Here is a 13930-nt window from a genome sequence, read left to right on the forward strand (position 1 = left end):
ACATCACTCTAAAACCAAAACCCAATAAAAGTACTACCAGAAAGGAAAACTACAGACCAGTCTCCCTAATGACTATAGATGCAAAAATTCTCAACAAAATACTTGCAAATTGAATCCAACAGTACATTAAAATAATTTTATACCACAGTCAAGTGGGGTTTATTCCAGGTATGCAAGGCTGGTTCAACACAAGAAAATCAATTAATGTAATACAACACATTAACAAATTGAAAGGGAAAATCACATGATCATCTTGATTGATGCCGAAAAGGCATTTGACAAAATTCAACATCTTTGCTTGGTAAAAACACTTCAAACGGTAGGAATCGAAGGAAGCTTCCTCAATATGATAAAGACCATATAAGAAAAACCCACAGCAAATATTGTACTCAATGGTAAAAGACTAAAAGCCTTCCCCCTAAGATCAGGAATGAGTCAAGGATGCCCACTGTCACCACTGTTATTCAACATTGTGCTAGAAGTTCTAGCTAGAACAATAAGACAAGTAAAAGAAATAAAAGGCATCCAAATTGGAAAGGAAGTTGTAAAACTCTTGTTATTTGCAGATGACATGATCCTATATTTGAACAATCCTGACCTGAGAAATATGCAACAAAGCTACTTGAGCTAATAAACAAATTCAGCAAAGTGGCAGGATACAAGATTAATGCAAAAAATCCAATAGTGTCTCTGTACACTAGTAATGAGATGACCAGGGAGGCAAATAAAAAAATTCCACTCACAATAGCAACTAAAAAGAATCAAGTATCTAGGAATAAACTTAACCAGTGTTGAGAGGGAAATTTATAGCTCTAAATTCCTAGTTAAAAAGGAAGAAAGAAATAAAACCAAAAAAAAGGAAGAAAGAGATAAAACCAAAAACATAGGGAAACATCTTCAAGACCTTTCTGTGTAAAGGACCTGTACACAGAAAACTACAAAACATGACTTTAAAAGAAATCAAAGAAGATCTAAATAGGTGGAAAGGCATTCCATGTTTATAGATAGGAAGGCTAAATGTTGTCTAGTGTCAGTTCTACCAAAATTGATCTACAGATTCAATGCAATACCAATGAAAATTCCAACAACTTACTTTACAGACTTGGAAAAGTTATCAAATTTATTTGGAAGGGAAAGGGGCCTCGAATAGCCAAAAACATCCTAAAAAAAAGAATGAAGTAGGAGGACTTACATTTCCTGACTTTAAAGCTTATTAGAAAGCCATAGTGGACATAACAGCATGGTATTGGTACAAAGATAGACATATTGATCAATGGACTCAAATTGAGTGTTCAGAAATAGACCCTTATATCTGTGGTCATTTGATTTTTGACAAGGCCCCAAATCCACTGAACTGGGACAGAATAGTCTTTTCAATAAATGGGACTGGGAGAACTAAATATCCAATTCCAAAGGAATGAAAGAGGACCCCTATCTCCACCCTATGCAAAAATTAACTCAAAGTGGATCAAAGACTTAATTATAAGAGCCAGTACCATAAAACTCCTAAAAGAAAATATAAGGAAACATCTTCAAGACCTAGTGAAAGTTTGAATAGGAAGTAAGATCTGGTTGGTTTGTACAGGATAGTATAGAGCCCTAATACATCCCAAAGCAATTTGGGCAGAGAATAAAAATGTATTTGCAAAGCACCCTTGAAGGACTGGGGGAAAATGTGGAAATATTAAACCCCCACCTGGGGAATTAATGAAATTCTCACAAGCATTGGGGGCTACCAGTTGGGAAAGCCAAGCCCTCGATCTTGGGGCTTGCCCTTATAAAGCTTGTTGCTGCAAAGGAGGTGCTAAGCCTACTTATAATTGTGCCTAAGAGTCATGCCCGGAGAACCTCTTTTATTGCTCAGATGTGGCCTGTCTCTCTAAGCCAACTCTGCAGGTAAAGTCACTGCTCTCTCCCCTATGTGGAACTTGATTCCCAGGGGTATAAATCTCCCTGGCAATGTGGGACATGACTCCTGGGGATAAGCCTGGACCTGGATTGAGAAAGCATTCTTGATCAAAAGGGGGAAGAGAAATGGAAAAAAATAGTTTCAGTGGCCGAGAGATTTCAAATGGAATCAAGAGGTCATTCTGGAGGTTATTCTAATGCATCATATAGATATCCCTTTTTAGTTTTTAGTGTATTGGGATAGCTAGAAGGAAATACCTGAAGCTTTGAACTGCAACCCAGTAGCTTTGATTTTTGAAGATAATTGTATGACTATATAGCTTGTATGGTGTGACCATGTAATTGTGAAAGCCTTGTGGCCCAGACTCCCTTTATCCAGTGTACGGACAGATGAGTAGAAAAATGGGGACAAAAATTAAATAAATATTGGGGTGTGTGTGGAGGGATGGGATGTTTTGGTTTTTTTTTAACTTGTATTTTTATTCTTATTTTTATTTATTTTGGTGTAATGAAAATGTTCCATAATTGATTGTGGTGATGAATGAACAACTATGATGTTACTGTGAACAATTGATCATATACTGTGGATGATTGTATGGTGTATGAATATATTTCAATAAATCTGAATAAAAAAAAACCTAGTGAAAGGAAGTAGTTTCCTAGACATTGCACCCAAAGCAGAAGCAACAAAAGAAAAAATAAATAAACAGGAACTCCTGAAGATTGAACACTTCTGTGCATAAGAGGACTTTGTCAAAAGGGTGAAGAGGCAGCCAACTCGATTGGAGAAAATATTGTAACCATATATCTGATAAGTGTTTTATATCCAGTATATATAAAGAAATCCTACAACTCAGCAATAAAAGGACAAACAACCCAATTATAAAATGGGCAAAAATTATGAACAGACATTTTTCCAGAGAGGAAATACAAATGGCTAAAAAGCACATGAAAAGATGTTCATCTTCATTATCTATTAGAGCAATGCAAATCAAAACCACAATGAGGTAATACCTCATACACACTAGAATAGCTATTATTTCAAAAATGGAAAATCACAAAGAAATAGGAATTGTTGTACATTGTTTGTTGGAATGTAAAATGATGCAGTCACTGTGTAAAACAGTTTTGGGGCTCCTCAAAAAGTTAAATATAGAATTACAATATGACCTGGCCATCTCATTTCTAGGTATATACCCCAAAGAATTGAAAGCAGGGACTTGCACAGGTATTTGTGCATGAATGTTTATAGCAGTGTTATTCACAGTAGTCAAAAGGTAGATGCAACCCAAATGTCTGTCAGCAGATGAATGGATAAACAAAATGTGGTATATACATACAGTGGAATAATATTCGGTCTTAAAAAGGTATGAAGTTCTGGTACATGACACATGGCACAATATTGTGAGTGTAATTAATGCCACTGAATTGTATACTTAAAAATTGTTAAAATGGCAAATTTTATGTTATATATATGTTACTACAATAATATTTTTAAAACATTTCTTCTTTGAAATCCTATGTTTTGTAATTTATTTAACTGGGGCAGATGACGGTTGAAGGCAAGAGCTGATGAACGAGGACCATTAACTAGGAATAAGCAAGGATTGGGGGCAGAACGCTAACATTTATTTGGAACCAATTATGTGCAGGCCCTGTGCTAGGTGATGTTACTGTGTGTAAGGGGCCATAGCTTTCTGAAGGTGAGGCCAATTAAATGAATTAAGGCCAATTAAATGAATAGAATTTAACATCTTATAATGTTAAAGATAATTGTCATATTTGCATAGTGTTTTTATATACATTATCTTACTACAGACTCAGTACAAACCTGTGGGGTAGTTATATGATCCTCATTTTAAGGTGAGGAAAGTGAATCTCAGAAAGGTTAACAAATGTACCTAGGACCACTCAACAGGCAGAGCCAATGTTATTGGATAATGGCTGCAAGGTAAGGAGGACTACGCTCTAAACTGGAGTTGACAAAGACATTTCATTCCTCATCAGTTGGTATCTGTCTCCTGGACTGAAAAGGTTCTGAGGCTTCATCCAGGCTAGGTGGGTAGAGTGCAGGAATCAGCTAACAGCACCTGCCGTGGGATCAGAAGATGGTGCATTGCCATCCCATGTAAATATTAAGATATTTTATGTATGTGCCTTGTTGACCTGAGTATGGTGGAAGCAGAACTTAAGTCTTTTGTGGATGCAGGGTGACTAAACAAGAAAGATGACCACAAGCAGACCATGGAAGAGGCTGGGAAGAATGACAAAATGCTTTCTATAGGTTAATACTGTTTTTGTAACCTGGTATTGTAAATGTATTTTTAAAGCAAAACCACCAGCACCACCCCCTTTTTTCAAGCATGGAAAGACAGAATAATTTGTGAAACTGACAAACTAGGGATAGAGCTTTTCAATTGAACTGTTATTTTGAAAAGACCCATGACCTTCCAAGGCTCATGTTTATAAAAGAGGCACCTGAGAGAGTAAGATGGCCACATCCTTCACAGTGGTTGTGAGAAGGTCACAAATGTAAATAGAACACCATTACCTCAAATAGGAAATGGCATCAAGATCTTAAACTAAGCAATCCTAACAGCAGGGCAAGTCAGCACCTGCTTCACCATGAATGAAAAGGGGGAACCACCATCTCTTTGTATTTTGCAGTCTGCCCTAGAGTTTAATGTGGTCTATGTGCTTGGCTGCACTGCAGATCGTTTGCTTAGCTAGCAGTGGAAAACCACTTCCCCTCTCTGTGACTCTGAAAATGACAACCACATGTTGTTCCAGTCTTCTTTCTCAGTTTTATTTTCCAGGCCTAAGCTTATGATTGCCCTCTGGGTTTCCATAATGGCAAGGGAATGTTTTCAATTGAAACTAGAGTTGCTGCCAAAAGGAAAGAACATGAAGACATGATTCTTCATCACATAGTTGGTAAATCCCCTGCTCTCCATTTGAAATTCAGAATTTGTGGGTTAGATTACTGCTTAAAACACACACATGCCCAACTGTGTTTATCTAAAATCATGGCAATCTTTGCATGAGCTTCGGTATTAAAACTGTTTAACATCAAATTTATTGAGGAAGACTATTGAAGGAAAATGGATAGAGTCTACTGAAATGAACATTTTAATTAAATCATTGTTAACAACTATTGTGAAATGAAGAACTGATTTCATTCTACGTTAAGGTTGCTGTTAAACATTTTAAACTCAATTATTACTGATGATGAGAAAAGATGACCCTCAAGTTCTTGAGTGTTAAGGATTCCTTTGATGGTAACTAGGAAACTCCGTCCTTTTTTCCCATCAATTTCCTTATTCCTGCTTATCACCATCATGAAAATCTGTTTGTATTTAACATAATGGAGACATGAAGATGCCTGCTAATGTTAACTTTTCAGTTTTCCTCTTTCCAGTCTTATATAGTTTCTGACTACTGTGTTGAGAAGTCAATATATACATTACATATAATGTAAAATTTGCCATTTTAACCATTTTAAATGTGCAATTCAATGACATTAATTACATTCAAAAATTAATTGAATGTAATTAATTGTTGTGCTGCCATCACCTCCATCCAACAGCAAATTGTTTTCATCATCTCAAACAGAAACTCTGCACCCATTAAACATTAACTCCACATTCCCCCTTTCCCCAGCCTCTGGTAACCTATAATCTACTTTCTGTCTCTATGAATTTGTTATTCTAGATATTTCCTTTGAAATCATGCAACATTTGTCCTATTGTGCTAGTTTATTTCACTTACCATGTTTCATTGTTCAGTCATGTTGTAGCATGTATCAGAACTTCATAGAAATTGCCTTTTCAACAAACAGAAAAAGTTCTTTACTTTCAATTATAATCTTAAAGAGAGATAGCAAGAAAATAAAATGTAAAATTCTTTCATGATAGAGCTAAAATTCACACAGGCCCAACCCTCTGAAATCCACTGGGCCCCTAAGCAGTCCTGTAAAATGATTTGCCAAAACTAGCTAGTGACAGAGAAGGTACAAGTATTCCAGCCTCCTAAATCCCAATCCAGTGTATTTTCCATGAGTGATAAAAATTTATGAGTGGATAATTATGCTTTAAAAATTACACTGATTTATAAAGTATTCCCATTATGTGATTCTCAGAAGTTAAATTGTCTGAGGCTTATACCCATATCAAAGCAGAGTTTATTTTCCTGTTATCAGTAATTTAGTTATCAGGGACACTGTGTAATATATGGAATATCAGGATACAACTGGGGCAAAAGACTCATTAGGATTGTGATAAGATTGGAGACAGTATTTTTTGGACTTCAAAATTGAGGTCACTTTATTATTATTTAATGATTGTAAAAATATTACCTGTTCATTGTTAAGTATTCAAAAGACCTTCAAAAAGTACAAAGAAGAAAAAAAGTCCATTCATAATTCTATCACTCAGAGATACTCACTTTACTATTTTAGTGTACATATTTCTAAATTTTATGCATGTATGCATGCACTTTCTCACAAAAATGGGATTATATTTTGCATACAGTTTTAAAATATGTCTGTCACTTAAAAATATATTGGCTATGGAATACATTCTAAGTCAATACATAGAGATCTAACAATCATTTTTTGCGGGTTGCTGGTGCTGAGCTCCAACTTGGCGGGCCGGGGCCAGGGAACCTGGTCAGCCCCTGGGGGAGGCGATGGGCATGGGCAGTAGCGCCCTCCACAGCCCCCCCCCAGGGAACCTGGCCAGCCCCTGGAGAGGGTAGTGGGCATGGGCAGTAATACCCTCCACGGCCCCCCGGGCCTGAGAAAGTGGAGCCGGCTACAGGCCCCATCTCCCTCACCCAAAATACAACCGTTAGAGGAAGCTTGCCAGAGAAAACCGCCCCCTTTATCTTGCCCGCACACTCCCCGTTGCCAGAGCAACTCCCGCCACCGCCAGTGCGCATACACCGTTGCCAGAGCAACTCCCGCCCTTTTCAAACGACCTCCCCGCCCTCTCAGAACCAATCCTAGCCTTTATCCCCTCAGCATTGCCATGTAAGGACCCCACACCCCGAACACCGACCCCGCCCTCTATGCCACCCTATATAACTTGTGCTCACCCCTGAATAAAGGCTTTTTTGTTCTACTACCTTGAAAAGAGAGTGTCTCGCGTCCCTCTCTCGCCGCCCTCCACACCTTGCACGCCTCCGCCGGGGACTCGGCCAAGTCCCCCGCCTCACCTTCGCCTCCGGGAAGAGCTGCCACCGGTACCCCTCAAGCAACGCTGAGCGCAGAGGGTTCCGTGGCTGCCCGCCCCTAGCTGCGACCGCAATTTTTAATGTCTGTAATTCCATTTTATTCATTTAATCAATCTTCTATAGTTAGAAATTTATATTTCACTCCCAAATTTTGGATATTACAAAGTCTGAACCGTAGACATCTTTGCATAAAGACCTTTTCAAAATGTGTCTAACTATTTACTTAGGATAAATTCCTAGAAACAGAATTGCTTAATCAAAGGGAATACAAGCACACAGTTAAGGCTTTTGGTAGTTATTTTCTGTTGTTCTTCAATATCATACCAGTTGCTAAATATTTGAATATCACACTTGAATGTTATATTATTTTGCATTCAATACCTGCTTCTTTTACAAAAGTTGTATATTTTTATTTATTATTTTTAAAACACAGAATCAGTGACTATTGATTTCTTGTCAAGGCTAATGGGTGGCGTTTCACATTCATAGCACATACTGCAAATAGTTTTCCACGTACTACTGAAAAAATTTATTCCTCTAAAATAAATTTAAGGTAGCTATTTTTAATCTCATTTTACAGATGTGGAGACTGAAAAGAAAGGATTCTAAAGGAACTGAATTTAGATTCTCCACTTCCTGATTATCCTACTTGCTGTAGGTAAAATTTATGAAACAGATGAAGTTTTGTTTTTGATCTCCCATCTCTTCCATGTTTACTCTTTCTCCACTTTGGTTGTGGCCCATTTTGTTATTACCCATGTGCCTTCACAGTCACTCCCCCTTGGTGAAGAGGCCAGATCTATCCGTGGTTAAGATATTTGCTTCTTGTGGGCATTTAAACTGATCTGCAAACCTCTAAGACAAAGCAGTGAAATTTCCACAGCATAAAGCAGTAGATATGAGATATTTTTAAGACACCAGGATCTTGGAAATTCACAAAATGCAGAAAATCAAATACTTTGCTCTTTCCAACATAGACATGCCACCAATCCAAAGCCCTAGCTAACTCTCATTAAATTGAAGAGATAATGTATTCTAACTTCTATAATTTTTTTATGATTCTTTTTGGGTATATGTCAGCATTTAATTTTATTCTTTGTATTTTAAACCAATTTGATGTAAACAGAATTTATTTTTCATTTACAAATACTTGTTTGCATATACTGTGTTCTAGATCCTGTGCTAGCTGTGGGGCATGTTTATAACAAATCTATTCTGTTGTACCTGCTTGAAATACAAAATAAGCTTGCATTTGTTTCTCTTTCTTTACAGTTATTATAACTCTATTACCCACACACAGTATAATGAAAGATTAAAACAGGAGAAGATAAAATTAAAATTAAAACAAATCCTTTCCTTGTGCATTATTGTGCCATTGCCACTTTAAATCTATAGAGACAACCTGTTGGAGCCTTTTTTTTTTTTTTTTTTTTTTGCTGCTTATTACTTGTCCCATAATTCTAATAATATATCATCTTTATTTATTTTCAGTTTAGACCAGACTTTTGACTTCATGTTCTGAAAGATAATAAGTGTATAAGTATAGCTTATTTATACATTGCTGCCCACCTCTGTTCTTTCCTTCCAGATTTCGTTGGATGTTGTTGCAGATACATATATTTTTTACTCTTTACTTGTATTCTCTTCCTTCTTCTTTATTAACACAGGCAACACGTCCAGCTATAAATGCCCACATTCCTAAACTCTATTTGGAAGATGAGGAATCTTGGGAAAACTTCTGCTTTCTTGATTCAGGTAATACCCCTTCCTCCTTCTTCTTGCTGAAATGTGGAGGCAGTGCCTGGAGGTATGGCAACATGTTATGGCCACAAGGTGCCAGGTGTGACAATGACACAATAAAAATGGTAGAGCAGAAAGAGAGCAACTAAGTCGCAGACACCATTGTTGAAAAAGCTGGCCTGCCCTGACTGCTTACTTTAGGATCTGTTGTAGGTTAGGAAAATAATCCCCTTTCTGTTTAAGCTACTGCTATTAAGATTATTTGTTACTTGTAGCTGAATTCATTCCTAACAGAAATACTTACATTATTTTCACTCTTCATTGTTAACTTTATAAGTATATACATAGTAATAATACACTTGCGATAATAAATATGACTATAAATGATACACGTTAGTCTCTATTTCTTGTTTCATCCACATTGGACATTATTTCATGACTCTGCTCCCCAACGACTTGCTTACCATAATTTCAAAGAGCTATTGGGGAGAGGAAGCGTAAAAGAGAGAGGTTATCTGCCATCTTGAACTAAGAATTTCATGTCTCCTTTTTATATTTAAGATAATTGGCTCAAGCCTTATATGACCTATCCCAAGGATGCTCTAGTCTTTTCCCTGGGTACTCTCTTTCTGTGATATAGCACAGATGCTCCCAGAAGGCAGTTCTTCTTCCAAGCCACACAAACACAGGTAATTGAAAAATCTGATTAGTCTCTCTTGGGCCCATCCCTTGCTTCTCTCTATATTGTTGAAGATTGATAGCACGCCCAAGCCAGATGCCCTTCCTATTCCTGCCCCAGTGCCTGTGTCTGTAGCCCCTATAGGACAGCAGTAGCTTCTCAGGGATGAGACAGGGAGGATAAGAGGGCATTGCCCCACCATGACTACCTTTATTCACTATTGTGGCCCCATGCCACTATAGATCTGTTCTCTTGGTGCTGGAGTTCTTAAGTGTATGTTCACATTTAGCCATTATTTCCAAAACACACCTCAAAAGCAAGGATGACTGGGTCAAGAGAGATGTATTCACAATTACACAAAGTGTCCAGAAGCAGCTTTCATCCATGAGCAACTCTTGTGGTTCTCAGTCGCCAGCCCAGGCTCCTCCATCCATTATGGTGATTTCCTCTTGAGGAGACCTGAATGATCTTCCTGCCAACAGTCTCTATCCATCAGTGAAGAACAATCAAAGTCTTTGGAATTTTTTTCTTTTTGGCTGGAGCTGTCTCAGTTCTGGGAGATTATATATGGTGAAATGAAATTACTGGCAGCCAGGAGGTTAGATAAAGATTAATATAGTGGAACCAGGAGGGATTTGAAGAGGATTTACCTTTCACTCAAATCTGCAAAGAACTCATTCATGAATTCACACATTCAACCAATGTTGATAGGCAATATGGTATACTGAAGTACTTTTGGAGTGAAAAAGACCAACCCAACTTTGAATTCTGCTCCTACTCTTTACTAATAACTTAACTGAAAGAAGATTACTTAATTCTCTCCTACTCTTCTTGAAAATGACAGAAATGCCATCTTACAGGAACTCAAGTCTTAGTGATAACATATAGTTTGCCAAGCTGCTATGACAAGTGCCAGAGGCTAGAAGTCTAAAATCAAGGTATTAGCAGAGCTTTCTTCCTCCCCAAAGTTGGTAGCATTCTGGTGCTGGCTTGCCTCAATCCTTGGGGTTCCTTGACTTGCATCTCTGCTTCCCGTCCCTGAGCAATCTTTTTTCCTGTGTCTGCTCTTACAGTTTCCACAGGCTTGTGGCTTCTGTCTTCTCCCTGTGGCTTTCTCTGGTTCTGGCTTCCAGTCTCCTCTCTATAAAGCCTCCAGCAATGTGGATTAAGACCCACCCTGATTTAGCTGGCCACACCTTAATTAATAATAACATCTTCGAAAGGTCCTATTTACACATGATTTCACACCCACAGGAACACAAAGTAAGATTAAGAACATGTCTTTTGTTGGGGTACATAATTCACCCTACCCGAGATAATATATGAAAAATTCTTCCTTTTGCCTCTGGTCGTGAGCAATAAGGGTGCACAGCAAGAGTTGCTCAGCACCCTTGTCTCCACTCAGGGAGAAGCATAATGAGAGGAGGGGAGAAGAGTCCTGATAGGACTGAGTCTCCAATTCCTGCTCCTGAGGCCCCTGAGCTGCCCTTGCTGCAATAAATGCTTTCATGCTATAAGCAATTTCCTTCTTCCAATAAATCTTATTTTCACTTAATGGTTGGAGTTGAGTTTCTATTCCTTTCAGCTGAAAGCATCCCGAGGCTGCTGCTGCTAACTTTATCTGTTTCTTAGGGCATGTGGATAGTTGGTTGGGAAGAACGAAGGCCTGAGCAGTCTGAGAGGAGGAAGCAGACTCATCGCTGTGGTCAAACAAGATTGGCTTTTGTAATTGAGTCCCTGCTTCAATGGTTAGGAAACCCAGTCATAGGTATCAAGAAGGGCTCATTTCCATTCTACTTCAGCAGCTCTCTCAGATCTCTGTGACTGCACTTATAATCTTGCCTTGTAATTGTCTGTCTTCTCCATGGAGATTGAACTCCAAAAAGCAGGCATCATGCATCTAGTGTCTTGCACATGATGAATTGTCCAATTCACATGTATAGAATGAAAAATGCATAAATAAATATGCAGAAAGCCAAGGATTTCTCAGTTGTCATTCATGGGAATGTGTCCTAAGTACAGTTTTCCTTCCAGTTAATAAATGAAAGAGTTACTGAATAGTGCCATTACCTCGTACCATTAACATTTTGCATGTCTTTGAATTCTGCCTTTGCTATTTATTAATCACTTCACTTAGAGAAAATTACTTCACTTTTTAATGCTCAGATCTCTGGTCTGCTCTTTGAAAAGTCTGTTTTTTGAAATTAAAATACTGTATTGAGAAAGATGTGATACAGGCAGAGGGCCTTGTGACTAGATGGTATGCCCCTAACTTAGCTATTTGGCAAGAAGGGAAATAAAACAACTAGTTGAGGATAATTGTTTTGGATCTGCAATCCTCATTACTATGTGGTCAGAACTGGGGGAAAAGCTATGAAAATGCATTCTCTTCTATGCTGGTTTAGTTAATGATGGGCAAGATCACTGATGTGCCATTCTCTATTTGAGGCAAATTTTGTTGCACACACAATTTTGTTGTGACCACTTGGCATCACAGCAAGGTTCAATTGGACAATGGGTTCTGCAGGGACAGTCTTACTCAAGTTGATCAATGAAAATACTTCATTATGGTCAACAAATCAGTATCATAAATTGTTCTCCCACTGTTCCCCTTGGCTACTGTTCTCTCTTTGGGTTATAACCAGTTACCACTTTTAGCAAATCAAGGAAAAAAAACTAAGAGGAAAAAATCAGCAGAGTTTTTAGATTTCTTGGTGAAAAAGTTGCTGACTATGGGTGAGATGATGTCTCCTTGGAACATATCACAGTGTGATAATCCACCATCCTTGCTCAGAAACTTTAGAAGATTTTTGGTCCTGCTTGAGTGTCCCCAATCACTCAGCCTGTGGGTTGCTTATTTTTCCATTCCCAAGTGATTATCAGTTAAGGAAACAAGACAGAAAAGGAGACAGACGCTCATTAGGGCCTGGTAATATCTCCCCGTGATAAGACATCTAAAGATGGAAAGTTGTCCCTTTTGTCTTTCTCATTTTGGCATCTATGTGGCTGGGCCAACAGGGAATGGGGAGTGAGAGTCAGCCTAGAAGTTCAGTGCAGGACACCAAACATAGTGAGATTCCAGTGGGAGGCTGGGTTTAGACAACAATGTCTGTGAAATTGTACAATGAGAGACAGGAAGTTTATTGAATGTGGAGTCAGAAGATGAGTCCAGACCATTTTCTCATTCTACAGATGTATTTTAGATACCCCATAGATTTTGTGTTAGATTCTGTCTTATTGACCAGCCAACTACATGACCACATTATTGTTTTTAACTACATAGAAGGGGAATAATTGGACTATCTGAGACTTCAAGTAGATTTTGTGAAATCCTATTTTGGCATAGGGATGAGTGCACTTTATAATAGAGCCCCTATCTTTCAGCAAGAGAATAATAGATAACAATTGCCTGCAGAGATTAAAAACAGCTACCATTTATTGAGAACTTATTATATACTAGACATTGTGCTTGACAAGTCATATACAAGTAATGGATGCAGGATGAGATTGTCTACCAAACCCCTTCACACATATACCTTCCCAAGCCAACAGGAGCCTGGGTGTGAAACCAAGAGTTTAGGATGAAGCAATTTGAGAATGGAGCCCTTCTTTGTCAATCATCATAGAAAGTATTATAATATGGCCCAGAAAGGCTAAGCACTCTTGGCCTAATAAATCCAACATATTTAGGCCATAAGAAATAAGGACAATATGAGGTACATACAAAGAATATGAATCTCTCATGCAGACCATATTTTTCTTTTCAGTGGTAGGGTTTATGGTAGAAATTAATCCATAAGATTCAAGCTCTGTTGGATTTTAGGAGAGATGAAGTGGCAGTTTGGAGTGAATAAGCTAATGTTGAATGTTGTCCCCTTCCCTGCATTGTGGCCCTGTCCTTCCTCAACAGATGTTAAGATTCACAGGAAACCAATAGAGGCCAATGGGCCTAAAGCCAATTCACCAAATATACCCTTGTCCTTAACCCATTTATAAAAATTACAGTGAATATAAAGGATGGGATGATTTTAACAGCTTTTGAAGATTTTGTAACTTATTAGTTGACTGGTCTTCATTTTGGCTTCATAACAGCATTTTAAGGAAAGTTTAAGTTGTCTGTGCCCCTGCTTCTCTCTGAAGGAAGCTGAGATAGAGAGAGGGGGACATCTGCCAGGGGTAGAAATGGAGACAAGAGACGATTAACTTTCTTACTCCCACCCAAAGTAGGGTTTAGGGGAGAAGAGGAAGGAGGATTTCGTCTTCCCCTGCCATCAGAGCCTGAATTTCACCATGATTGAGACTCTCACCTGCAGGTGAGGGAGGGGACATTGAGTAGAACTGTCATGGCCCTGCTGGACATAGCCAGAGAGC

Source organism: Choloepus didactylus, chromosome 10, assembly GCF_015220235.1.
Source record: "Choloepus didactylus isolate mChoDid1 chromosome 10, mChoDid1.pri, whole genome shotgun sequence".
NCBI lineage: Eukaryota > Metazoa > Chordata > Mammalia > Pilosa > Megalonychidae > Choloepus > Choloepus didactylus.